Consider the following 26,692-nt stretch of genomic DNA (forward strand, 5'->3'; position numbering starts at 1 on the left):
AAGAAATCCTGGGGCAATAAATTTCATCACTTAACGGGGAGTGGGGAATGTGAGAAAAAGGATCAATTTCTGGTTTTAAACCTGTAGCTTAAAAGCATAAATTGGCCCTAGATCTTGTGCTGTAAAAATCAACAGATAGTCTCTTAAGTATCCTCTCCACATCTTCCTTGATTCTGTGCACCTTTGCCAATTTAACTGTTTCCTGTATGGAAACTATTCCATGATGCTGATCATCTCTGTCATGCTTCTCTGCATACTTTCTGGTTCTGCTGTCTGGTACTGAGCTGTGATTATCAGGGACATGAACAGCTGGAAACACACAAAAGAATTTGAACATAATGTCATAATGCTGTTTTGTTTGATCTACTCTTTCCTCAGTGATTCAATTTGCCTTTTCCAGAGTCACTGGCTATCACAGATTCATAGTTACTGCATGAACAATCACCACAGGGTCATTTTTTTGAGTGGTAAAATCAGATTTAGAAGTTATCACTGTATCTAGATAGAGTTGTGTTTGGTTTTGTTCCTATTCATTGCTTTGGATTTATTGAAACTGAATTACATCTGTTATGATATCACCAAGGCATTTGGCATCTTATATTTCTTCCACAGCTCTTCCAGGGTTTATTAATTTCAACACAACACCATGTGAACAGAAGGCATCCTGTTTGTGGTTAGCTTCTGTTCAACCAGGAACAGATTAGGATGCATAGAGACTTGCAGCTCTCTGCCTTTTTCTGTGTGTATCATTTATAAAAGGCCTCAATATACCCTGATTGTTAGAGAATTGTTGTAGTCACTACCCCCAGCTTGGGGGGATGGAGAGCAGCAGAAAGAAAAGCCTAAATTTATGTATGTAACTATGTAAGCTATGTAAATAGTTCAATTTCTTGCTAATATACTAATTTTCCCAGGTGATCTGTCCTGATCAGTGGACAGTAGATGTGCCTCTTTGAGGCTGTCATTGATTCTCTCCTGACTCTAGAAACTGAGTGGTTGAGTAATTACAGGGAACTTTGAACTGCTTGCTGTGCTCCACTAAATTCTGAATCTGAATATACCCTGGAATTCATCAGATTCATCTGTGCAAGAGATCCTGCACTGCCCAGTACCTGTGTTGGTGACTTCAGGTGAAACAGGGGTGTTCCCCTCATGGCACCACCAGACTCCTCTGGCCGCACAGGCTGCAGCACAGGCAGCACAAACAGTTGTCACATCTGGTGTGACAGAGCTTTCAGGGTAGCTGTGTTCTCACAGTGCACATTAAGCTTAGCAGGATCTCAAATATTCGAATTCACAAGATCCCTCAGCCTCTACAGAGCCTGGAGAATAAATGGAAATATAAATTAGCCAGTGGGAGAGAGGGCAAATCAGTCAAGTGAGCCAAGTAAACTAACGCTTAAAAACAGGACTATGCCAATTGAACTGAGCTTGTTAGCAGTGATGGTGACCACTTGGGAGGTTATAGTGTCTTCATCAGAGCCTTTTGGTAAGAAGCATCCTTGCCATTAGAGGGCACCAAATCATTTTAAAATCAGCCTTCCCTCCCGTGAGTCAGGGATTTGTGCCCAACCTCAGCAGGGTCTGAGCCGTGAATTGAGCCGCCCCAACACAAACGATTTTGCAGTCATACTCGTTGTGTCTCAGTGCTTCGAACTCCATTGCAACCCTTTGGGCCCCAGATCCCATCAGTTGTAATGGACAAGTTTTGTGTGTCTCTGATTTCTGCATGGAAGACATTCACCCTCCTGCCTGCCGAGGGAATGTAGGAAAAACCTTATTTACATACGTGACTTCCCCTGTAAGGCCTTTGGGAAGGGGAGCTACGCTGTTCAAACAGCAATAAACTTGTGAGTTTTGAAGGGCCTTACAGGGAATTTCACCCATTAAAGTATAAATAGACTGAAAACCACAGGAGCTGATGGAGTACAGCTGTAAGGAGGACACTGCCTCACTGCTGTTATCCTCAGAGTTACCCTTCTCAGCTACCACTCATATTTCCTGCTAATTGTCTGTGTTTTACTTTGGTCACCTTACTCTTGGGTGCATTTTTCTGTTTCTATATTTTTGCTCACCTCACACCGTTTAGTTTCTTCCTGAATAAAAATAACTACAGTTGGAGAGGGGCTTCTAAGTGGCTGCCAAAGAAGAGGTAAGCTGTACAGAAAAGATCCCATGAAAACCAGGGATCTTGGGCTAAGATTCAGTCAAAGCCTTGACTTAGAATTAGTGCTAGGACAGACACAAAGCCTTGAGCTGCATCTGGGTTTGAACCATGGAGGAGCTGCTGAAGAATGCTGAGTGTGTTAATCTGACAAGTGATACATAGGCTCCTGTTAATATTTGATAGAAAAAATTTGCATGCTTCAGTCTTTCGAGAAAGTGGAATAAGGCCAAGCAATTAGTTAGACTGCTGGGAACCTGCAGTAGCTCTGCTAAAATTAAATGAGTTGCTGTGGCTGTGATTTACTCTATTTCACAGCCTTTTAATTCTGTTGAATTTGGCAGGGTTATCCCAGATCTATACCAAGGTGAAAGTTCTCCTCAGAGAGCAAAATCTGGTGCAACTAAACATAAGATGAGCAGTTTAACTGCTGTATATGGAAGTGAGCTGTATAACCTGTAAATTATGTCACCTAGTATGGTTCTTCTCTGTAAGTTCTTAAATATTTGAATAAAGAAAGATTTCTGAAAGATATATCTGGCTCACCATGAGGATCAAAGTGTGATGTTGACATTACTGTTCTTTGAAGGGAGAATCTCATCACAGTGTTTGGGATCTTTTTTCCTTGCTTCCCTTCTCATGGGTGAGTGAGATAAAGAAGTGCCAACTTCTTTAAAAAGAAAAAAGAAGAAAGGAAACTAGCAGTTGCATGAGTATCACTGAGAACCTCCTCCAAAGAACTTGGGCTAATCCCAGATGAATTTATAGTTTTTAAAAAGATATCTCTTTGGGGAAGCACTAGCTTTTCTCTTAAAGCTGCAACCAACCATGTATAGAGGAGGAGAGAGAAAATGGGATGCAGTGGTGCTGAGAGTGTTGAGTGTTGAGTTGAGTGTACTCAAGTGCAAGAAATGATAGAAATTTACATTTTTAGCTTTAAATAACATAAATCCAAATACACAGGCTTTACCTTTGAGTATGGCAAAAGATTTATCTAGAAATTGTCCTTTCTTTAGTGTTTTAACAGAAGTGATATCATGGATTCATAGAATGGTTCGGGTTGGAAGGGACCTTTAAAAGTCATCTAGCCCACCTTCCCTGTGTGGGGATTGATATCTGCTAATTTTAGGTGTTTACAATGCACACTGTGGGGGGGTGGGGTGTCTAAGCTCCTCTGAAAATTAGTTGTTATTTAGGCAATGAAGACCATGGCATTTAGGATGTGATTCACTGGACCAGATGTGAGAGTGTATTTTACAATGGAAGCATAGCCTAACTTACACAGAGTACCTCATCACCAACTAAAATCTGCTGAGGCAATGAATATAAATGTTTCTGCTTACACAGCTGTAAACATCTAATCTGATGAAGCCTGATTTTAGCATCTCTGGACCTGACTGTTTGGAAGAAATGCCAGAATTTTCTTACACATCAGTTTTACAATATCGTGTCAATAATACTGCTGAACACCTTACTGAGAAATATCATTGCTAAAGGTGCTGTGACTGGAAGGTATTTGGCCTAAATTCACATGCATGGATGACATTCAAATCAAAGGCAGTTTGTTAAAGGACAGGGTCCCACTTGCATTCAGTTGTGGCAGGCCCATGGGAATGGATCCTGTAAGGTCTGAGATCTGAGTAGGATTAATATCTACAGTGCTCTTTACAAATGAAGAAAAATAAAAATAAAAATAAAACCCACAGTACAAAACCAAAAAACATACACAAAAAACCCTACCTCTTGTACAAATTTTAAATTAGTGAATCCTGGTCTTGAGTCTGACATCTTCATTCTTTCTTTGCACATTATCAAAAAATTGTATATTCTCAGCAGATCTATATACTGAGAGCCAGGACAATTCAATCACCTAAACATCTTCCAAGGCATAGAATAAGCATGTAACCATTTCAGTGTATTATACTTTATACTTATAGAGACTAAGAAGTGGGAATTAAATGTTCATATACTGAAAGTTACACAAGAAGTAAAGACTCAAGCATGGTGACTTCAGACTCGTAGTCTACTAAATTACAGTGTTGTAACTAGGAAAAAAAAAACCCATAAAAAATGGCAAGGTGGGAAGGGAAAACCTGCCTGCCTGATCCTTGTGCTCACAAAAGAGTTAATTCTTAAGTAGATCTTTTATTTTCCCAAGGGCAGACAAAGTTCTACAAGTGGTCACTTGTCCAACTTGTCAAGCAGGCTAAGTTCTCTGCTTTGCTGAGTTTTTAACCTTCTGACTTTTCCAGTAATTTTCTCTACCCACGCAGATTCTGGTAATGGACATGACATTTGGTTTCAGACAGGAGGATGGTATCTATCAGTATCTTGAAACATTCCTTCTGATGAAAGTAAGACCAACTCTTCTTCTGGTACCTCAGAATATACTTATAAATATACTTATTTATATCCAGGAGGACAATGGCTGCACTTATTTGGATAATATGAATTCCACTTTAAGAAAAAATACTCTGAATACAAAAAGAAAAACTGGGCAGTCTCATAATGTCCCATCCACACCTTATAAATCCTGTATGTATGGAAGAGGTATTTGTTGTCTTGTTCATGTGCAGATGCAGATAAAATTTCCTCTGACCTCAAGTGACCTCAATGGGTTGGTTCACTATAGGGCTTGAAATCTCAGAACATGGCCTCTGGAGTTTATTTCTACATAAACAATTTTGTTGATAAGATAGAGCAAGTATTAAGACGTCGATGGTAGAAAATGGAGGCCAGGTAAAGGACGTGTTCTAAAAATTTAGGATCAAAACCAGCTCCTAAAATTCAGGAAAACATGGTGGGATGTATTGAGACCTATTTGCTAAAAGTGATGAGTACCCAAAATTTTAATTTGTATTCTAGAAATTTGTGTCTTGAACCGTGCAAGCAAAATCAGGTGCTATGTAAAACAACTGTTGAAAATCTCCCCTTCTGGCCAATTCACTACCCTGAAACTTAAAAACTTCTTTGTGGCTCAGAGTGATGCATTGTGGCTTCACAAATCAAAGGTTTTGAGCTAGGATAATATAATAGAAAGACAAACCCTATAATATGGGGAATCTCAACCCAAGCCCTCTTAAGTCGAGAAAGACAAAACCCCTGTGGACCCCCAATTTTGGGGCCTGCTTCCTAAGATGGTGCATACTATAGAGCTACCAGAGTGAATATCATATTTGAAAGGTACTTCTTCCTCTTCTGCCTCTGTGGTATATCTGTTTTTGTTTTTTTTTTAGTTTCACAATTCTCTTGCTTATTCTTTTGATTGTCTGGAAAATACGCAGTGAGCTGCAGATTTACTATTTACTACTGAGATATACTTTTGCCTAAAGAGTCAATCCAGGCCTGGAAGAGGACTGCCTTCCTATTATCCATCAACTCTGAAATCATGCTGAAGGAAAGGAAAGGTGAAGCACAAATAAGTATATTTCTTCAACACAACCCATGTAGATACCCTAATTTCAGAGGTGGTAAAGAAAAGACAGAATTTTTTCTAAAAATAGCCTTTACTGTTGGGTTCCAGCTATTAAAACACAAAAAAGCATCCTGCATTTTGTCTCTTTTTATCCGGCTGTCTCATTGCCATTTTCCTGACAGAGGGCAAGGAAAAAATTAAAACAGTGTTAAAATTTCTTCTCTAGGGCAACTCACCCCTTCATTGTGCTTGGATTTATTTGTTGAGATCACCTCCAACCCACCATTAGTTTGTGCCAAGTCCCTGTGGGCAGCCAAACTGATGGGCACTGGGAATGGGCATTCCCTGCAGGACATCCCGCAGGCAGCACCCCTTGGAAAGGCACTCCCTGCTCCTGGCTTGCCCAGTGCCTGCATATGCATGCATATTCATGACTGGATATTCTTCCAGGCAAAAGAGAAAATTTCTTTAGAAAATTGCAGCAGCAGAGCAGGGCTGTGCTTTCAAGTGTTTCATCTTTCCCAAAAGAAAATAGCTGATACCATGAAAAGTTTTTTGCAGCCGTAAATGTGCTCGACTGTGCTATAATGTTTCATGGACGGGGAATTTTCCTTCCCAGCCCAGCTGCTGAATAGTTTGTGCCTCCAGGCTCCATGAGGAATTGTGAAATAGGACCAGGCATCATACTAATTTTTGTCATTTTTCACCCCACTTGCAATAATCTGGGGCATGGAAATTCCCCCGTGTGACAGCGCATTGCCCTCTTCCTCCAGTCTGAAATCGTGTGTGCAGATGCACGTTCACACAAACACACACTTCTGTAACCCAGCTCCCTTCCAGGCATTTTTGTGAAGAAGTATTCTGGAGGAAAACCTCCAAACTTAACTTCACACAGCAATCCCATCAATTGTTTTTAAAGGGCATTGCTGTCAACTGGGGACTAGTGCTGACTAAAATAAGGTAACATTGTATAAATGAATATACACCTGTTTAGGTTTCCATTTTCTGCTTACACATACATTTTATGTGGCTCTTTGTTTTCAGCAGCAAAATGCTTCACTCTGTAAAAAAGGTTTCGGATCATACGGAAGTTGGAAGATTTTGGATTTTCCCCTTATGATCCCCAGAGACAAGGGGAACATTTCAGAATTATTATTATTATTATTATTATTATTATTATTATTATTTGCCCTTAGATGCCCAGGTTGTCTAGTCTGATGTCCAGATATTGGCAGTTGAAAGCAAAACCTCCTGGTGTTGGAAGTGTAGAGATTTTGTAATGAGCAATTAATTAGGCACTTACACACAAACAAGAAATAACATTTTTCCTAGATTCATCTGAATTGTATTTATTTGCCTTGAGGATGAAACTAATCAAGATTCCAAGGTTCTCTTTGACTGTTTCCTATGAATCATTGATTACTTAAATCTTTTTTCTGTGGGGATGATGATCCCCAACTAGTGTTCCCCATTCCTTTAATACAGAGACTAATCCACCCTCCTATCCATTCCTCTGCTTTTTGTAAATAATTGTACCTAGTAGCTCTGAGTCTGTGGTTGCAGAGGAACAGGCAGACTGATGGAAGCCATTTTTAGTGTTATTCTTTAAAATCTAGCATTCGTCTCAGTTATGAGTGACCAGGCAGGGTGACTCAAAATATTTATTTTTATCCTTTCTGTAGTTTTCCTTATTTGTCATATTTATTTTCTGTCCCTTAGAGACCACAGAAAGATGTACCACAGAGTCTGGGAGCTGCATCTGCTCCCTCAGGTTCCAGTGCAGCATCACCACTGGAAAGGGCAGCAAAAGCTCCTCTTTTCTTTTTGGCCTGTTTGTGGCAAATACTGCTTTGCACTGATACTGATTTTGAAACAGCAGCTGATGGGGGTGATTTCTTATCTGCCACGCTGTGGTTGGCCCCAGGACCTGACCTCTCCACACACTGCAGGAACACAGCTCCCAGCTTTACAAGGTCTCCAGACAGGCTGCTGCTCATTCCTTCGCATGGGGCACTTGGGGTCTGAGAAAGTCCACAAGCTCCACAAGTTGTTGCTTTAGACCTTCAAGATCTCCTTTTTCCATCATTAGAATGACCTTGGAGCTCAAAGACACATTCCAGGGAAGGCTCCTGATGCTGAGGAACTTGTCTCTAATGAGAGGAAGGAATTTGTCATTGCTTAACTAGAATCTCCTTTGCAAGTTGAGACTTAGTGCTCTGGGATGGTATGTTCTAAGCCTTTCACATTCCCCTACTGATTTTCACACCTAAGAACATGACAGAAGCAACTGTCTCTTGCCCTCAAGTTTTCCATCTGCAGCAGGAGAGTAATTGTATATGGGAAGGCTTTAAAATTACCAGGAAGCTGCCAGGTTATATCTTGATCCTGATCTTCTGCATGACACTGAGTTATATTTTTCCACATTCTCTAGCACCAATTGAGGCAGTTGTATTATAGAATAGAGCTTCATGAAATAAGTCCAAGGAAAGAAACAGAAAAAGCTGAGAAGTATGTTTTTTCTGATTTGTAACATCTTGAAGTCACACATTTATAATGGTGTCAGCTATTACTATAACTTACCAGAACACAAACACACTAAAACTTTTCACAATACAAATGGGTCCCTTGCTAAGTCTACATCTGCTGCTCAGTCCCTGGGACTCACTGACCTGAGCTGCAAGTCTCATTACCACAGCAAGTAGAGGTGAGTGGCTCTGCTGCCTGCAGCTCCTATGCTGACTTCCATCCCTTTAAACTGAGTTCATGTGGGAAAGATCCCAGTCCACTTCTCTGCCCTGTGTCAAACATGTGATGCTGTTTGCAAAGACCAACGTGATGTGGGAATGAAGGATTTGGCCAGGATGGCCACAGCTGTACCTGGGCACTGGCAAAGCTGGCTCCAGGCTGAAGGTGTGTGAGAGCTTCTGCCTTCCTCCTCTGGCTGCTCTGCTGAAGCATGCTTCTTTTGAAACATTATGGATGTGAAGTGAATATGAACTCAGACTGCGTATGGAACAATTTAGAGGTCAGCTTCTTGATACCTTCAGTGCCAGTGCTGATACTTCATTATTTCTCAACACAAAACCTTTCCTGAAGCAGGATTTTTCTTGAATATTTAATGTTGCAGAGCATTTCTAGGATGCACTGGCAGGAGGAATCTAAATACCCTCCCTCAAGAACTAGAAATTACAAATTTGGGCTTAAAAAAAAAAAAGGAAAAATTTTTTTCACACGAATTGTAGAAGCTAATTTGTCTGGTGGGGCTGAAAAAAGCACAAGCACTTTATTGCTGTGGCAAGATGACAAAGGAACCATCTACATCAGAGCCTCTTCAGGTGCCTAGAAGAGAAGATGCTGAAACATAGGTCTAAATATACAGGAAAAAATTCTGAAGATCTTCAAGGTTGGATTTTCACTTCTAGAAATATTACAGCTTGGACAGAACAATTCCCTTATCTTTCAGTTGTTGAAGAGTAACTCTATGAAAAAGCTGTGATCTACAGCTAGTGAGATTATTGGGAGCTTGGTCAGGTCCTTGCAACCTCTCTTTGTGCCTAATGCTACTGCAAAAAAGAGCACAGATATTTGTATCAGAGGTCCTCTGAGGGCAAAGGTATCCATGAACCAGAAATGGCTGCAATCCGATGGAAATGTTGCTAAGTACAAACATACATTGTCTGAGTGCCATTGGGTAAAAATCATTCTAGTGTCAAATATTTTCATTATTCTTTTTTTCCATGGAGTACTGTTACCATCTAGTCTCAAGCTCAAACTCTTTAGTGTTTTGTTTTGTTTCTCTTTATCAAGGTTTTAATTAGAAAGACAAACAATCTTTGTAAAACTCTTCTTGTTTGGAAAGGTTGTTATGCTACAGTACTTGCCTGTTCCGTCACTAGTGCAAAATGCCTGTCAGCTTGATAGCAGGTGGATAAAAAAGGGAATTGGATATCTGTCTAGTCAGACTACTCTGAAACTATCAAATGTTCTGAAGACTACTGTATCAAAACAGCCTGATCCAGCATTTGGTGCAATTAGCAGAAGACCTGTTACTGGATTTTGTTGGACACAGCCCTTAATTCATTTTTTTTTTAGTTTCTGTGTTGTTCTTTTTTCCCATTACTACTTTGTTCAAGAGGGACAACTGCTGAAAACCGACAAGACAAATTACTTTTCTGTTCTTTTAAGTACTTGTGGGACAAGAATTTTCAGTAATTTGATGATTTCTTCCCTTTAGTCCCAAATCACTCCTCAAAAATGGTCCTTTACTAGTTTTCTCAGAGCTGAAAGTTCTGAATAATTTGGATAAACTTCAACTATGCATCAAGTTTGCATGATTAAGTAGTAATCCCAAGGCCCTGTGATGAGCAGTCCCTACACAGTCTTGTGCTAGAATGGTGCAGTTACATGCACTATACCATTAAGTGCTGTCACAGGAGCAAATCACATGGAGAAACTCTTTGAGAGGACACTACCAAGTCCTAGTGTAGATATGTCCTGAGTGATGCACTGTGAGGATTTGGAATGGATAAAGGAAGTACCAGGACTTAGACAGCTGATGTCTAGGATGGAGAACTGTCTCAAACATGGCTGGAGAGAATAGACATAAGCTTGATACCCAATGATACACTATGAGAGCCACAAGGCATCCTACATATTCACAGCATATGCATATACATTCATAGTCTCTGGCGAATAAAGTTGTTCATCTATTTCTGTTCAGCTGAAGTTGTTCATCTAGTTCTGTCAAACTGTGGAAAATGCATGGTTACAAAAAGATCTGATGAGAGATAGATGGGTTGCATTTTCAATAGGGCGGGCAAATGTTTTACACTGTAGGGGTGCAATGCATGGCTGGGCAAGGTGATTTAATAAGAATCCAGAGTTTCACAGAGGAAGACCATTCTGAAATAGTAACTGACACATACAGCAGCTGCACTCTGTTTTCCAGGCATTTTTGCCACTATTTTAATGAATGTTTTGTGTTATCTTTTCTTGCTGCTCAATTGTCCCAGCTCCTGTTACTGAACACAAGGGCCGCCTTTCACAACCTGTATCACTCCAGACTGACATAATATACTCATAATTCTGGAAATTCCAAGGCACATATACTCTTCACGGTAACTCACAGGCAACTAAGCCTTCTTGGAGTTAGTAATTTTACTGTATTTCATTCCACAAAGGAAACTCTACTCCCAAAGGAAGCAGTAAGCTTTGGCCACCCCTATAGCTGATAACAATCCAAGACTTTCATCACTTTTTTTTTTTTTGACCCATTCTTGGCTTTCAGGAATAACAACAGCTGCTGAAAGCAATACAGTTTTTAGTTGTGCTTCTTTACCTTCCCCCTATCAAGCATCCTTATGAGAGGCTGAGAGATTAAATAGCCTTGGGGTAAATCAATCTCCAACAGCTGTTGCCTCCAGCATTCTTGACTGTCAGTGACTCCATTGAAAACATATGAGTGATCTTTCAACATGTTCACAAGTGGAGAAACGTGTCAACTGGGAAATCTCTCTCCCCCCAACCCCATCTTTACGAATGTACATGGATGGTTGAACAGTTTCTTAAAAATCCCAGTGGTTCCATGACATTTCTTTCTTTATCGCCTTGGTTTTGTTTGTTAATATTTCTTTAATGCAAAGATAGCTCTAAAAAGGATGAGCATGATCTATGTTTTGTCAGCCTGCATTTCCCTTTTGAGGGCCATTTGTTTGGATATGTAAATGAGTTTTCATAATGCAAGAGCCTGGAGCAGAACTGACTTGATGAGGACTGAAGTCAGGAATGTGTCCTGAAATCCAAACACAAGACTGCAGACCACCACAGGCAGTCACCATTTCTCATTAATGCAGGCAGCTTTTGCTTTGATAGTTGCTCTGTAACACCACTGTTCCTGAGCATTTATGACTCAGATGGCACCTTCCCTCTCTTTCCCTAAACATGACCTCCCAGCATGGCTGGCTGGCATTGTGTCTACACAACTCCATGTTCAAGATCAAGGCCCACAGTTGTGGGAATCCCTCCAGCCCCTGGTCCAACCCCTTTCTCCTCATGCTGAGGCAGCATCAGCACAGCCCATCCCACCCTGGCAGTGAGATGGGTCACAGAGCAATGAACCAAGTCAACAGAATGAGGCTGTTCAGTAGCAGGGGTTGAAAGTATGCACGTGTTTGACTTCCTAATCCACTATGAAGCAATCTTTCTGGGCAATCTACATTTTTTTTTCTTCTCTAGCTACACCTGATCCCATTTAAATCTTGATCAAACTCCATCTTAATTTTATTCTTATTTTTTATACTTAATAGGCTGTTGAAAAAATTTACTCCTTTGATAGCAGAAACTTGCTTCTGCTTTCTAACTAATATATCTGCAAGCAATCTGCATGCATTTGCATGCTTTTTCTGTTATAAAATTATCTTTTAGCCTAAGTGGTTTTTGTCCATCCTTGATTTTTGGTGCACTGAAGATCATTCTATCATGTTACTTTGTCACAGCTCATTTTCAACAGGGCTGCTATCTCAAGTTAGATCTGCAGGCTGGAACTGAGTAGCACTTCTTATGGGGATCACTCTCTGGCTCAAGGAAGTGTTTCTTTGAGCGTGAACTGCAACCCCAAGCTTCAATTTGAATTCATAATCTGATAAATTGTTCCAATATTTTTCTGGCTTCTTCTGTGTGGGAAATAACGAAAACACTCTTAGAGCAGCATAAACTGGACATGTTTCATTTCCTGAAGATTTTTGAATTCACAGAACGGTTCTTATTCAGTCATGACCTTGCTCCTTCCCTTTTTCTGATAAGGGAAAGTAACTTTGTTTGCAATGCTCACTTAGGCTCCTAAGTGAGTGTTTTTTGCTAAAACACAATACTGGATGCATACTACTGGATGCAACAGAAAGGAGGGGCTCCGTGCCTATGTCTCACTTATTCAACCACAAAACTTGCCATTGATCCTGGTCTCACATCCACCTGCACTGAAACATGGATTAGCTTCAGCAGAGTGAATATTTCATACTGGTGGTTAAAAGATATGAACACTGCAAGGTAATTAAATCTGTCATAGAAATTACCAGTCCCTTTTGCTAAAATCATAACCCAGTTAAGGACTTGAAGGATGATTATCTCTTCTATTGCACGTTTTATATCTCTGTCTTTAAGTATCTTGAAAAGTGCACTGAAGCACCATTTCCTCCATTCTGGAGTCAAGGAACTGCTGTGGCCAGTTTTGGGGAGATTGAGTCAACCCTAATGCTTGGCCAAACCAAATTTCTTGTTGTGCAAATGTTTTGTCATGTTTGGTGTGATTCTGATGGAATTACTGGGTTATCATACCACACAGAAACCTGGCACAGTCTGTGAGAGATGTATGAAGTGAGCTGAACCAGAGTGGATCTGTGCTCCTGTGGCTTAAGATCTGCCAAGCTATCATGCTTATCATGCTGCTGCACAGGAATGAGATTTGCATGATGAGCAGCAGACAGATTTGGGATTTGGGATTTTTTTCTTGAAATCACCTTTATATTCTACTTTAGTGTGGTACTGAGGTGAAGAATTGACAAGCTGATCAATGGGAGACCTTGCACTGTCCTTTATCAGGAGATTTGAGGTCTTTTGAAGCATTAATAAGGAAGGGTCATCTGTGCTAATTTACACTTCCAGTTCACAAAACTGCCCAAGTATCTCCTATATAGTGCTTCAAAAGTGTCATGAAGGCTGAATATGAATTGCTTGGGAACTATTTTGACCTCTTGAGTGCCAAAAAAAAAAAAAAAAAAAGGAAAAAGAAAAAAAAAAAGGAAGGTATTTATTATGCATAGGACTCTACCTGATTCCCCTGCTCTCAGAGCACTGTCATTCTTGACCATAAGATACCCATTTCATGGTGTCACAATTACTGGGTAAACCAAAGTAGAGAGCTGAACTGCCTGGCCTGAGGTCACGTTGCTGATCAGTGGATGCTGGAGTTATTTATAAGAAGCACAAAGAGCTGCTCATTATGTTCCCACTAGCACAAAGAGCTCCAAAGGGACTCACTGCTTGCAAGTTTAGCCCTCATCATTTTATTAAGCCAAGGGCTTGAAAATTTTGTCCTTGGGATATACGTTTACATTTCATTATTACAGTGGGAACAGGAAGAGACATTTACAAACTTCAGAAAATATGTGCAAGGGCTTCTCACACTGGACATTTTAATTTTTGTATTTGACACCAATTAAAAAGCAAAGGTGAAGTCTTTGTGGAAAAGAGATATCTTACAGCCATGGTTTAAATGAACTGTCCACAGTATATCAGCAAACAGTGCTCTTTCCTAGTACTTTCAGGAATGTCAAGGTGACAATATCTTTCACCCTATTAATCCCACAACTCCCATTTGACTGTGTTCCCATACAAAAGACCCTAGGCCAGCAGGCCAGATTTCTTCTAGTAATTAGCCTTTAACCCTCCCAGTCTTTGCTTTTTCAGTTGCCACTGACTCGGTGTCAGACAGGAGTTTTATGCTTTTCTTAAAGCCTATTTCGCAGTGGCTCTGGCTTGACCTTTGGAGTATGTGCATTTATAAGGAATTTGTTTGAGAAAGACATTTTAACTGCTATTTAAGAAAGTATGTGCTGGGGTTTCCCTAGAAAGGTAGTATAATGCTTGCCTGTATCTCCAGATGTAATTTTGTCCTCTTGACCACTTTTCTTCATGAAATACAGAAAGCTATAAATCTGCTACTAGTTGTTATAATCAGTCTGTATATATTAGAAGAAAATAGCAGTTGCTTTGCAAGTTAGGAGGTAGCATAATACTGTTCTCTAGGTTCAACATAGTGCCTGCACTGTAAATTAACTTGTGTATATGGAGAACATTCTTCTGTATTGGACAGAATGGAAACAATTCATCTATCTATCCTGAACATTTAATCAACAACAATTTCCTGCAATTATCAGTGCGCAGCAGCAGAATGGGACCTGTGGAGATGCATTACCTTTCCAAAGGCTGTGGTCAGCAGCATAATGAAGTCCCAGATGACCATCAGTTTCAATGGTGGATAAAAATCTTTACTCAGAAACCCCAGTGGCATTTAGGTCTCCTGGATCCAGAATAAGCTTTTCAGGAAGAGAATAGTCTGGCACTGCACTGCCAAAGAAATCCACCTTGAAGTAATTCCAGAATAATAACCTAGTTTTTAGATTTTTATTTAACCTGGCAAAGTCTTCTCCAGCTCTAGAAACAATTTTGAAGGTTGCTGACAGAAGCTGCTAAATCTAGAAGTGGATCCAGATTCCCAGAAAGATGGTGCAGATCCCTGAGTACTCAGTAGAATTGAACTTGGGGATATGGTGATGAAGTTTCTGAGATGGCCTTCCATAGTTCCCTGACATGTTTATTCACAGCATGAAAATGGTTTCTGGGACTCTCACACTTTTCTGTATTTTTTGTCTATTTCCCTGAGCGAGACAGGTAAGAGTCAAAATAAAAACAAATGTGTAAGAAGAGCAGAGGACTCCATGGAGTTTATGTGGAATGCTCAAGTAGGAATTTTTAAATAACTGCAAATTTCATCAAGCCTGATTTCAGCCCAAACAGAAATCCTCACAAGTGGTACAGAGGTCATGTAGGAAGGACTCTGGACCTCCTGGTCTGTGGTCAGATGCCCTTTCCACAAGGATTGGCAGGATGCCTTCTTGCAGCTATGCCAAGTGCAGAGGAGAGGGAGTCAGGCACACATTGGGTGTATACTTGCATATGTCCTAATATCTTGGTGTAAACTCCTATAAGTTGCTTGTGAGCTGGTCCTGAGAACATTAGAGCAAGAACCCAGCATGGTTCAAGGTCACTGGTAAATTACAGTGGAGATGGAGTGACTGCTTAAGTGGAGCCATAGAAGCCTCATTTATGGAGGCTTCTCTACAAATAGATAGACCATCCAGTCATAAACTTCACAGCCAGGTATTTTTTTGTTCTTGAAGTACTTTCCTAGAGCAGGGAGGATAATCTGTGAGGAAGTGAGAAAGACCAATGAGTGTGATGCTAAACTGAGCCAGAGGCTGAGCCTTCTCTGAGAGAATGTACCCAGGAACCCTGATTCATAGGGTCATAGGATCATAGGAAAATTCAGGTTGGGTGAGCCCTCTGCAAATCCCTTAGACTAATATTCTGCTTAAAGCAGGGTCAGCTACAAGGTCTGGTTGAGTTGCTTAGGGCTTTATCCAGACTATTCTTGAAAACCTCCAGCAGGAGACTGCACAACCTTGCTGGGTAACCTGCTTCTCTGCTCAACTCCTCTTATGGAGAGTTTTTTGTTATACCTTGCCTTGACTTCTTTTGTTTCAACCTGCTCCTGTTGTCTCTTGGGCTTCCACCATGAATCACTGTCAAGAGTCTGTCTTAGCAGTTACCTTCCTGCAAGCACTGGGAAGCTGCTAATGAGACCCTCCCCGTGCCTCCTTTTCCAAAGGCTGAACAAGCATCTTCTCATACTCCTAGCACTTCAGCTTGTGACCACTTTGATTCATCAAAAAATTCTTAGGTTCTGCACATTGTGTTGTCCAGGATGTGGATGTGCTCCATGCAAATCATCTATTTTCCCCAACCCAGCAGAATTGTATTAGTATCTGTAGATCATTTCATGGAGGGTTATTTCCCCCAGACAATCCAAAAGCACAAGTGGCTCTCAATTGCATCCGGACATAAGAGAGATTCTGATCCTAAAAAATCAGAGTTGATCTCTAAAGGGAAGACTCAACTAAAGAAAAAGTCATGCATAATGCACCTGTTGCAGCTGTGAATTTCTCCATGAAGTCTTTAGGTTGCAGTCAACCATCACCCATTAGTCATTAAGCAAATTGGTTGACACTTATTTTGTTCTGAATGGTAGGTATACTTACCTTCCCTATATTATTAAATCCCCCTATAATAATAATAACAGTTCTTGCCAGCTACTGTAATCACTCACAGATTCAGAATGATCTGAACAGTCTTGGAAATTATTTCACTCAAGCAGTTGCAGTGAAGGTGGACAAAATCTATATTGTGTTTTGTGCAGAAACTGCTGAAATTAAACTACTGAAAAATGACAGTAAGCAAGAAGTAAATTAAGTCCTATAACTGCAGAAAAGTCTTTTTCTTTAGGATAAGACTTTTGATAATGTCAAACATCATTCATTTTCCTGGCTAGTGTGCTTGCTTTTAATGACTCAGGTTTCAAAATAACAATAAAATCATATATCCCAGTGTATTTAATAAAGTTGTATTTTTTTTAGTTCTAAGGCCAGTGAAAAATATGTATAAGTAGCCTTTTATTTGATTAGAAGTACATTTGTTGTCCTTGAGTTTCATTTGTTTTCATTAATACCATTTGAGACTGTTGCAGAGTACTGTTAGAATATTTTTTTGCACTATTAGGAAAGCTCTTCTGGATTTGGTGTTGTATATCTGTTTAAATGCATGAAATGCACTTGTTCTGGAGAAACCTGTTTTTTTTCACAACTTAATTTTAAAAAATATTTCGGTTTCCAAATGAATATTCCTGAACATTTAGAGTGAAAATTAAGTTATCCCATTTTCAGAAAGCTGACTTCTTTCTGTTTTTTTTTTCTTTTTCCCTCTGAGTGCTGTATTTCTCCTCTTAATGTGAGGCGGGTGAGAGAAGGAGAATAAATGAGGCAGTGTCTCAAATTGAAAATCTTTCCATTAAATAAGTTTCTCTCTATTCTTTGTTTCACCAGTAATGGAATTTAGTGGAATTATTTACGAGGTGCTTAGTTCACCTCAATAAAACCACAGACATTATTTAGACAGTGGCATAATTGTGAATAGCATTTTCAGAGAAGTAAAGGTCACTGTCTCTAGCAAAGAGCTTCTCACCTAAATTAAGAGGTGAAAAGAGAAGTTATCAGCTGTCAGGCATTCCGTAAGTGACTAGAAAAGTGAAGCCATATGTACAGACACTCTCAGGACTCCTGCCTCTGGTTTTAAAACAAAGCTGGGAGAACGAAATATCTTTTGGAGAGGTAAAAATGCCCAGCAAATCTAAGCTACTGGGGACCAGAGATGCTAAGGCACAGGTATGGCATGGCGAGGCAAAGGCAATTTAGCATTTTGACAACCAGTAAACTGTGTGTGCCTGCAGCACAGATGAGCCTAAACTGTTGAGCTCTGCTGCTAACTCAGGGAACATCAGCTTTCCTTGTTCCTGAGCTGGGTGCCAGAAGACCAGGCTAAACCCCAGTTTGCCACAGCTCCACTGCTGAGAGTAAGCAAGCTGGTCCCTTTGCCCAGGGCCTCTTAAGAGAAGCAGTTTGGAAAAATGATGTGCACTGATCCATTTCTCTTTAACTGGCAAGTCTTTCCACAGGCTATGCAGATCAGCATCATCACTTCCAGGAAGTTTATTTCCTTTCCTGAGTAATTGTTAATGCCTACGATGGCATAATGGTCCTCTTTAGATATTAGTTTGTGAATCAGTACAATCATGATTTTGATGCCAAAATCTTTCATAATTCACAAACAACACAATCTCATTAAAGCCCATGACATTCTATAGGGAATCTATCAGAAGTAGATTTGGCCTTGAGTTCTTATATTAAGTAGAAAGCAGTACCCAGAGCAATGCCTCTTGGCAGGGTCCAGCATTCCATCAAAGAGACAGACAATTAGCAAATGATTAGTATTCATAAATGAGGAGAAGAAGCCAAAAAATATTCTCTAACAGGATACAATGACCTTATTGACGTAGATGCTTACTGGACTGACAGTTCCAGTGGTCAGGTTAACAGTGCTGGGGGAAATCTGATGCTAGAGACTTGCCAGAGACAAATCCTATGCAGGAGGGACACAAAGGCTGGGTGTGACATGGGAAACTGTTCAGGACCCAAATAATCTTCTGCTATGTGGCTTATATGTTGAGTCCTATTGAAACATCTTCTTTTGTGGTTGGGATGGCTCTGGTTATCTACTAATTGAAAGGCTCTTTATATAATAAAAAGTGCTGATTCAATACTAGAAGGGACTTTGGCATTGCAATGCTTGGCAAAGTGACCAGTGTGTGTGACTGGGTAGTGACTTCTGGACTGCAGATCTTACTCCACAGAGCTGTATATTCATTCTTCCCTGAATACTGCATGAACAGGGAAAAAAAAAAACAAAAAAAAACAAAACAAAACAAAACAAAACAAAAAAAACCTAAATAATCCCAAAAAGAAAAGACTTGGGCTCAGGAATCCCCTGCCAAATGAGTGATCTCACATGACTGTGGAGCCAGGCTTATTTCTGCTTCTTTACCTTATCCAAGAGTCTTAAATTCTCTTCCATGCAGTGGGCCAGCTTCAACAGGAAGCATGAATAATATGCCAGGTCCAAAATATCCTCTAGCATGAATGCTACAGAGATATGTTATCCTCAGTATCCTCAGGAAAATAATCTCATAAAATCTAGGGTGAGGAGCACTTCCCCAATGGGACTTGGTCTTGAAGCAAAGGCCAATCTGCACAGCTCCATCAGAATAGAAGCCCTTCTGGCTCCAGGGCTACTTTGTCACAGGTCTGTGAAAGAAATCCAAGTCATACACCCAGGCACTCTAATCTCCACACTGGCTCCAGATACAGTTGAGATGCAACCACTCTGTTCCGCAGTTTGTGAGAATAGGCACGTTTTATATGCCATCTGGTCTCAAGTACCTAAAGACCATGGAATATTTAATTATATGTACATCTAATTTTGGTGCTGAAGAGAGACAGGATGACTAAACCAGTGAAAGCTTTCTGTTTGGCTGTCAAAAGAACTCAGTGGGTCATCTGAGACCTGAGGGCTAAGTTTCAAGTGGATCAAGTCAGATAAGACAACCTCCTATGAGTTATCATGGAGTCATTATGGGCATCATGAGATGATTTGTGGGGAGCAGCCACAGTATTGTCAGGCTGGTATTCAATTACCGAGTAAAACTCTGGCAAGAACTGATTGCCTGCCATGGAACACTTGAATTTTCTCTAATGGAGTTCCCTAGCATCAGCCCCTGGCACAGTGTTCTCTAACAGAAGCACTTGGCCACTTGGGTGTCAGACAGCAGTGCAGTAACCTTTAGCAATGCACAAATCTCAACCAACTATCCCAGAGCAGCTGGAGCTGGGTGGCCAGGAGGAAGATGTGCAGGATATAAAGAGCTACTGGAGAAACCTCAATAACATTATGGAAAGCAGGGCACTTGAAGGGAAAGACAGATGGGGCTCACATAAAGACAGCAGTGAAAGTCAGAGCATTTATACATTGCTCCTCTCTGAAGTCACTTGAGCTTCCCTGGGAAATTCAAAGCAAAGAAGCTATCCTGTTTGGTAGATTAGTTGCTTTCAAAAGGCATCAGGGCTGAATTGTCTTTAAAGTTGCATAGATAAACTAGAAGACAGAGGCACTTAGAGGATGTTGCAAGTAAATACCTGGAGACTATGAACTTGAAGAAAGCAGTTGTGGCTTGCTGGCATATTGCTTATTGGTAATGCAAGGCAGCAAAAAGAAACAACATGGAAGAGAGCAGAAAATATTACAGAAAATGCTACTTCCTCACCTGGACATCTAGTTCCAGCAGTAGCAAGACAGAGCAAAAGATGAAGATGAGAAGTGACAGAGGTAGGTGTCAGAAATTATCAAAGACATGGAAAATAGTCTCCACAGGGGGCTGGAGGGAGAGATTAATAAATTATATCATTCAGCATCTTTCTATAGACTGTGAAGGAACACACAGTTGCCCATGGAATGCAATGAAATTGAGTGCTCCTTCTTACCCTGTTCTTGGTCAACAATAAACAGTTTCAGTGGTGTGGAAAGATTGAGCTTGAAGCTGATGAAAACATTTTTGTAAATTATACTGAATACTACAGGGAGAGCGTCAGCACCACATGACATCACTGACCCTGCCAAATAAAATAAAATGAATAAATAAACATCCAATGTGCTTGAAACTATGCACCTGAACTGAACCTCAAGCCTTCGAAGTAGAGTTTTAACTATCCCCATTAGGAAATATCGACCTAAAAATAATTTGATAGGAGATAATTGGCACTTCTGCTGGGGAGAATAAGAGCTGCCATTGAGACACTGAACTGATATGTTCTGAGTTAGGGGGGAATTTACTTAGGAATAGAATTTGGTATGTGTGTGGCTGTGTTTCCTGACACCCATAGCACTGCCTGTCATCGCTCTCCTCTGCTACTAGCTTGCTACTAGCTTGCTACTAGCTCATTACCTCATACTCAGTGCTCTGTACAAGCAGGGCCTTGATGCCTTGCTAGCTGTCTGGAGCATGGCTAAGAGCAGACACCATCTGTCTGAGCCTCAGGGAATTCAAGTATTAAGCAGAGAATGGGAAGCGCTTGAAGGTTACTGATAAGAAGCATGAAATAAATGCAAGGTAGCAGCAAAAAGCTGGAGGCTGTCAAAACAGGGGTTCCAGGCCCAGATCAGCTGTTACTGGGCTGTACAAATGTCTCTCTGAGTGTTACCAGAAGCAAGGGGAAGGTAACAGACCTGAGGATAAGCTTCCCTTTGGTACTCAGTGACCTTACCCCACAATTCAAAGGGATCCTGAAACATCTATTCTATTCTTTATACAAAGTGTTCATATCCTTCCTAATCACTGATCTATTCCCACAAGCATCTTAACTTCCTTTTCTTGATAACCTTCTAGATCATTTCTTATTACAGCAACTAGACACTGGAACAACGGCTGCTGTCACTTTGTGCTAGGTGCAGTATAAATATAGAACAGGAGGCAAACCTTTCTTGGAAGACATTAAAGATCTAAACAGATTAAAATAAATCATGGAAGGGGAAACACTGGGGAGGAGGATGAAGTGACTTGCTTAATTACAAAATCAGTCAGTGGCAGAGAAAGGAAAAGGATGTGCAGATTCTTACCCCTGGGTATTAAATATAGTTTATCATTGAACTTTTGTTTCTGTTAATCATTCTGATGAACACATTTTCCCTGCTTTCCCCAGAACAAGTGCACCTACCCAACATGCTGACAATTCCACAACATTTTCTGCCTGAGAGGAAAAAAATTACTCTTCCTTCTTCCCCCTTGGGTTGTGCTGTGCAGCTGTGATACCAGATCTTTAATCACAGTGACAAGCAGAGAGGCTCTATGCAAATGTAAGCAAATAGCATTTGACATTTGTATGAAGATAACAAAGACAAACATTGGGGGCTGTTTTGAGGGCGGTGAATGTTTACACTTCTAGTGAGAGAGAACATGGAGATTTAACCAAGCAATACTCCCAAGTCAGAGCTGACATGAGTTCAAAGATGGAGTGACCTTGCTGGCTGAGGGGATGCTACTCAGGCTGTTAAATACATTAAAACTGAAGAGCAGCATGTGGCTTCATATCACTTTTTTTCAGGATTCACCTGTCTTTTTTTTCTCCTTTTTCCATCATCATCTTTTCTATATCTTTTCTATACTGCTATTTTTGGTTTTCAGCTCCTTCCATGTGAATTTAAAGAGAGAGACAAATAGAGTTGTGAATAGCTACAGCTTAGAACTTTCAGGAGATCTGTGGCTTGATCTAAGATGCATTCTATCAATGCATCTCTCTGTTGATTTAAGCAGGGACTCCTTTACCCTATCTATACAGCATCTAACAGTTGTAGACAAATATCCAAGGAAATATGTGGGCCCTCTTGTAATACAAAAGCAACAATGAAATAGTAATAGTGTCTCTGAATTAAATGCATTTAACAGTATTGGCTACATAGGTACGGGATGTCTAGCTACTCTTTTTCGGTGGATGCTGCTGCTTGCTGTGTTTTTCTTTTGCTGCCAGCTACTGGATCTTTAGATCCTAGTTGTGTTGCAGGGTCCTTGATCAGAAAGTATTTGCTTTTCCCAGGGGATTGGAAGAACAAACAAGTGGCTGGAAAAGTTTTGCCCCTTTTTGGCAAAGCCAGTGAAACAAGTTATGGCTGGATAATCATCTGAGGATATTATCATTCTCCACGTTTTATGTAAACAAAGGAGGATTTATCATCATAGAGTCACAATGTGTGAACTGTGCTAGCTGATCTGTAGAAAACATTTGTGCTGCTTCTAACCATTTATCATGCAAATTTCCCTTCTTGTTAGTCTTTTATATCTTTTTTCTGATTGCCCTGCACAATTCAGGATGAAAAATAACTTCTGTGGAAAAGATCATAGTGTAACATACGCAATGAATCTTTTTTTTTTTTTTTTTTTTTTTTTGGTATATCTATTGACATAAGGTGGACTTTTAAATAGTTTTTTTACTCATTACCTGGAATATGTGTCAGTACAACCAATGGGTGAGCAATCCTCTTGCATTTAACTGTCTCATCTCCTCCGGGCTGCTCTTGTGAGTACTGATTAATAAATCCAGGTGTATTCCTAAACACACACCATGTTGTTGCTTTAATGAATCCATGTGCTATGCACATATGGATAGCCACCATCTACCCCCAAGAGACAGGTCTGGTGTTTATGGGAAAAACCAGAAGGGAAGAAAGACAAACATAACCCTAAACTTCCTTGCACAGCCTTTTTCTCATTCTCCTGTGAAAATGTGACAAAACCTACATTCTTTACTTTGACTTTAACACCTGAGAATTAATGTGTGCACTTTAGGCAGCTTTGGTTTATCATCCAAGGACCTGTTATTCAGTCACTACCAAAGTCCTGGTCACCACAGTGGGTAAGCTAGCTTGCTAAATCCATTCTGACCATGCTGATGTTTGATATGTGCACAAAGGTGCTAGTTAAGAAAATGAATCTGCAGTATAATATAATGGATATGATATGTTACTCAGCAAATGTCATGAAATCTGATTTTCTGAGGCATGTTTAAAGTATTGTGTTGGCTGCATTGATTGCATAGGAGAGAGACAGTGCTCTAAGCTAGAAGACAACTCAATGGCTTAGATAAACAAAAGCCTAATATACACTTGAGGGCAATAATAATATTGCAGCCCAAAGGTACTCATGGCCCAAAGTGAGGCTGTGAGTTAATAGATTGAATGACTACAAGGAGAAAAAAGCAACTGAAGATATAAAGGTAGGCATTCACTCCAAGGCAGCACTGCTCTTTTCTTATAGAAAAGCACTTCTCTTTTCTTTTCAAGAAAACAATTCAGCACATCCTGAATAAGGCAGGTGAAATGAATCACCCTATGGATATTTCTCACTTTCTCTTTAAAATAGTGGGAACCTTGACAATTAGCTTTGATTAGACAACCAGCCTTAAGGTTTTAGATCTCAGAGAGAAGGATAATCAAAAATGTTGAATGGTATTTGAAGAATATTCAATATAAAGAAAGGACAGTGACCTATTCAAACAGAACATATGTAAATTCAATAAGGTAACAATTACAACTAAAACTAGTCCACTAAATACATCTTTTTTTCTGTGGCTGTGTGACTGAAGGACATTCTTTCAAATTTACAGCTTACAGATGCTTTTTTAGATCACTGTCCCAGAAGAGCTTTGTTATGTCTCTGAAGTAGCTGTTAGAACTTATTATAGTAGATAACTTTAGGATAACTTCAGTTCACAAATCAATGTCCCAATAAAATCAAACAACTCCTTCCCTAGCTGTCATATCTTATTGTATCAAGGTCCTACTTAATGTAGTTTTAGCTGGTGTGTCATTGATCCAATTGATTGGAATGACTTCGCTTGAGCTTTTTATATATGCTAGATCTTTGTGGAGGAGAGGCATTCAGGCTGAGCACTGTAATATGCAATAAAGAGTAATTCTAGTTAGTGAGGAAAGTGATTTATTTGGTGTTTTTTTAAGTCTGATTTCAATGACTGTAAGGTCACATGTATGGATTAAAGCTAGTTGCAGTTTCTCTGAAGGTAGAAGCACTATTGGTTGGTGGATTAATATTAATAAGGTCAGAAGTATTGAGTCTTATGTGCAAAGAAAGATTCTATTAACCGTGACTTTCGTTACAGAGGGATCCATACATCAGTTACAGACCCTGATTGTTCTGCCCTGCTCTGATGGACCAGAGCAGCTGCAAAAGGAACGTATCCAGTTTCCTAGTGCAGAGACTGAACTTGCAGTGATGTTGGCTTTAACTTGCATTATCATCTAACTTCTGTCAGAAACAGGAATGGGGCTAGGAGGTAGAAAAGTGACCTATGGCTCTTTTGCCCTTGTATCTCCCAGGTTCATCTTGGATGTGGGTTGTGGCTGGAGTGGCAGGAGGATGTAGTAAGCTGTTTAAAACAAACTTGTTCTTCCATGTATTATTTTAGACATTCTAGCCATGGATTAGCTAGTGACACCAAAATCCTTATGACCTTGGGGATGCTCAGGTTTTCACTGACTTACTGGTGTTGTGTACACCTTCAGAAGCAGATGAAAGCTCTAGACAAGAGCTCAGAAATTGTTTTATTTCCATCAGTCCTCAGCTGAAGAAAAATTCTAGATGCATATAGGTGCAGATAATTTATCGTATTACTCTGAACAGGACCAAGAATTTGAACTTTTATTTGAGCAGTTAAAAAGCTGGATGTGTGAAAGTTGGGTATAACCTAGCTTGGATTTAGGAATGAGCCAGAGAGTCTAGGAAAGTTTTACGATATGAGTCACCTCACCTGATTTAAGCCATCTGCAAGTTAAGCATCTATTTTGCATCTAGAGTCCCTGCAGACCCCCTGAGATAGGCTGCTATGGCTGGTGACAAGAACATCTCCCAGAACGTTTTCTCTGTACTGATGGCAGAGAGAGATCAGGCATCTGGCTTTTAGCTTTCATTCAAAAGTGAATGATAGATTTTAATAACTCAAACTAAAGTATGCTCCCACAAAGAGAACAGAAGCATATTATATTCAAAATAATTTTCTTCTTGTTCAGGGGTGGAAGAGGAGGGGAGGAAGCACAAGAAAAGTGTTTAAGAACAAAGCTATAAAAATCTTTAGGCAAATTCCAGGCAACTTTCAAGAGTACGCAAGCCAGAATATTGGAAATTCTTCCATCTCTTACAAATTTGTTGTTCTCAATAGTGAACACTTTTTTTAAGTTTACTTCTTTGTAGTCTTTAAGTTTATTAGTTCAATTGGCCAAATTCATCACAGCAATTTGAGGGGCCAGACCTCTGTTAGGCAAAAGGCTTCCAAGATTGTTTGGGCTACCTGAGCTTTTGGTCTGTAAAACTTTACTAATAACACAGAAATTCTTTCTTCTCAATAGCAGCAAAAGATTAAAAAAGCAAAAGCTGTATCAAAAGCTGTATTCTCTAGGGATGGCCCACTGCTGACAAGAGGGAATTTGTTTCAGTCAGCAAACAAAAAAGAAATTAAGCCAACTGCAAGTGCAAATTACTTAGGAAGGTCCATCAATGCCCTGAGAAAAGTGAGAGAAAGAATGATGGGAAACAGGTAAGAGGTTCTTCTTTCATGTTATTAATAAGTTGTGAGGGGAAATGAGGAAAACATATGAAGAACATTTGCTTTATAGAAACTCATTTATGAAGTCTTCCCAACCCTTACAAAAATAATAAGGGGGTGACACAGGACAGTCATCACCCATTCATGGCCGCTACCCCTCATAGTAACACAAGCAGAAGTCTAAAAGAGTTATGGAATAGCTTGTCCCTGAAATACATCAGCCATCACTGGCTTACAACCAGAATCTCATATGCAGTAGAATTCTGAGTACTCTTGTACTCTAGAATGTTCTCTGTTTTGATTCTCATGCCTTTCTGGTACCAGGTTATTAGGAACAATATGGCTGTGAAAGTATGATTCTGAATCCTGCAAGATATATGGCTTCATGACATACTTTTCCTGGAGGGGAGAAAGAATAGAGAAAACCTTGGGAGGTCAATTTGGCTGCCTTTCTGAAGTCAACTCAGCTGCCAAACTTTTGTTGTTGCTTAACTGTTGTTTCAGCAAGGATTGTATTTATTATAAATATATTATAAATATATGAAGTGGCTGAAGGAAGCTGAACATGAGCCAGCAGTGTGCCCAGGTAGCCAAGAAGGCCAATGGCATCCTGGCCTGTATCCGGAACAGCGTCGCCAGCTGGTCCAAGGAAGTGATTCTGTCCCTGTACTCAGCCCTGGTGAGGCCACACCTTGAGTACTGTGTCCAGTTCTGGGCCCCCCAGTT

This window comes from Calypte anna, chromosome 2, assembly GCF_003957555.1.
Source record: "Calypte anna isolate BGI_N300 chromosome 2, bCalAnn1_v1.p, whole genome shotgun sequence".
Classification (NCBI taxonomy): domain Eukaryota; kingdom Metazoa; phylum Chordata; class Aves; order Apodiformes; family Trochilidae; genus Calypte; species Calypte anna.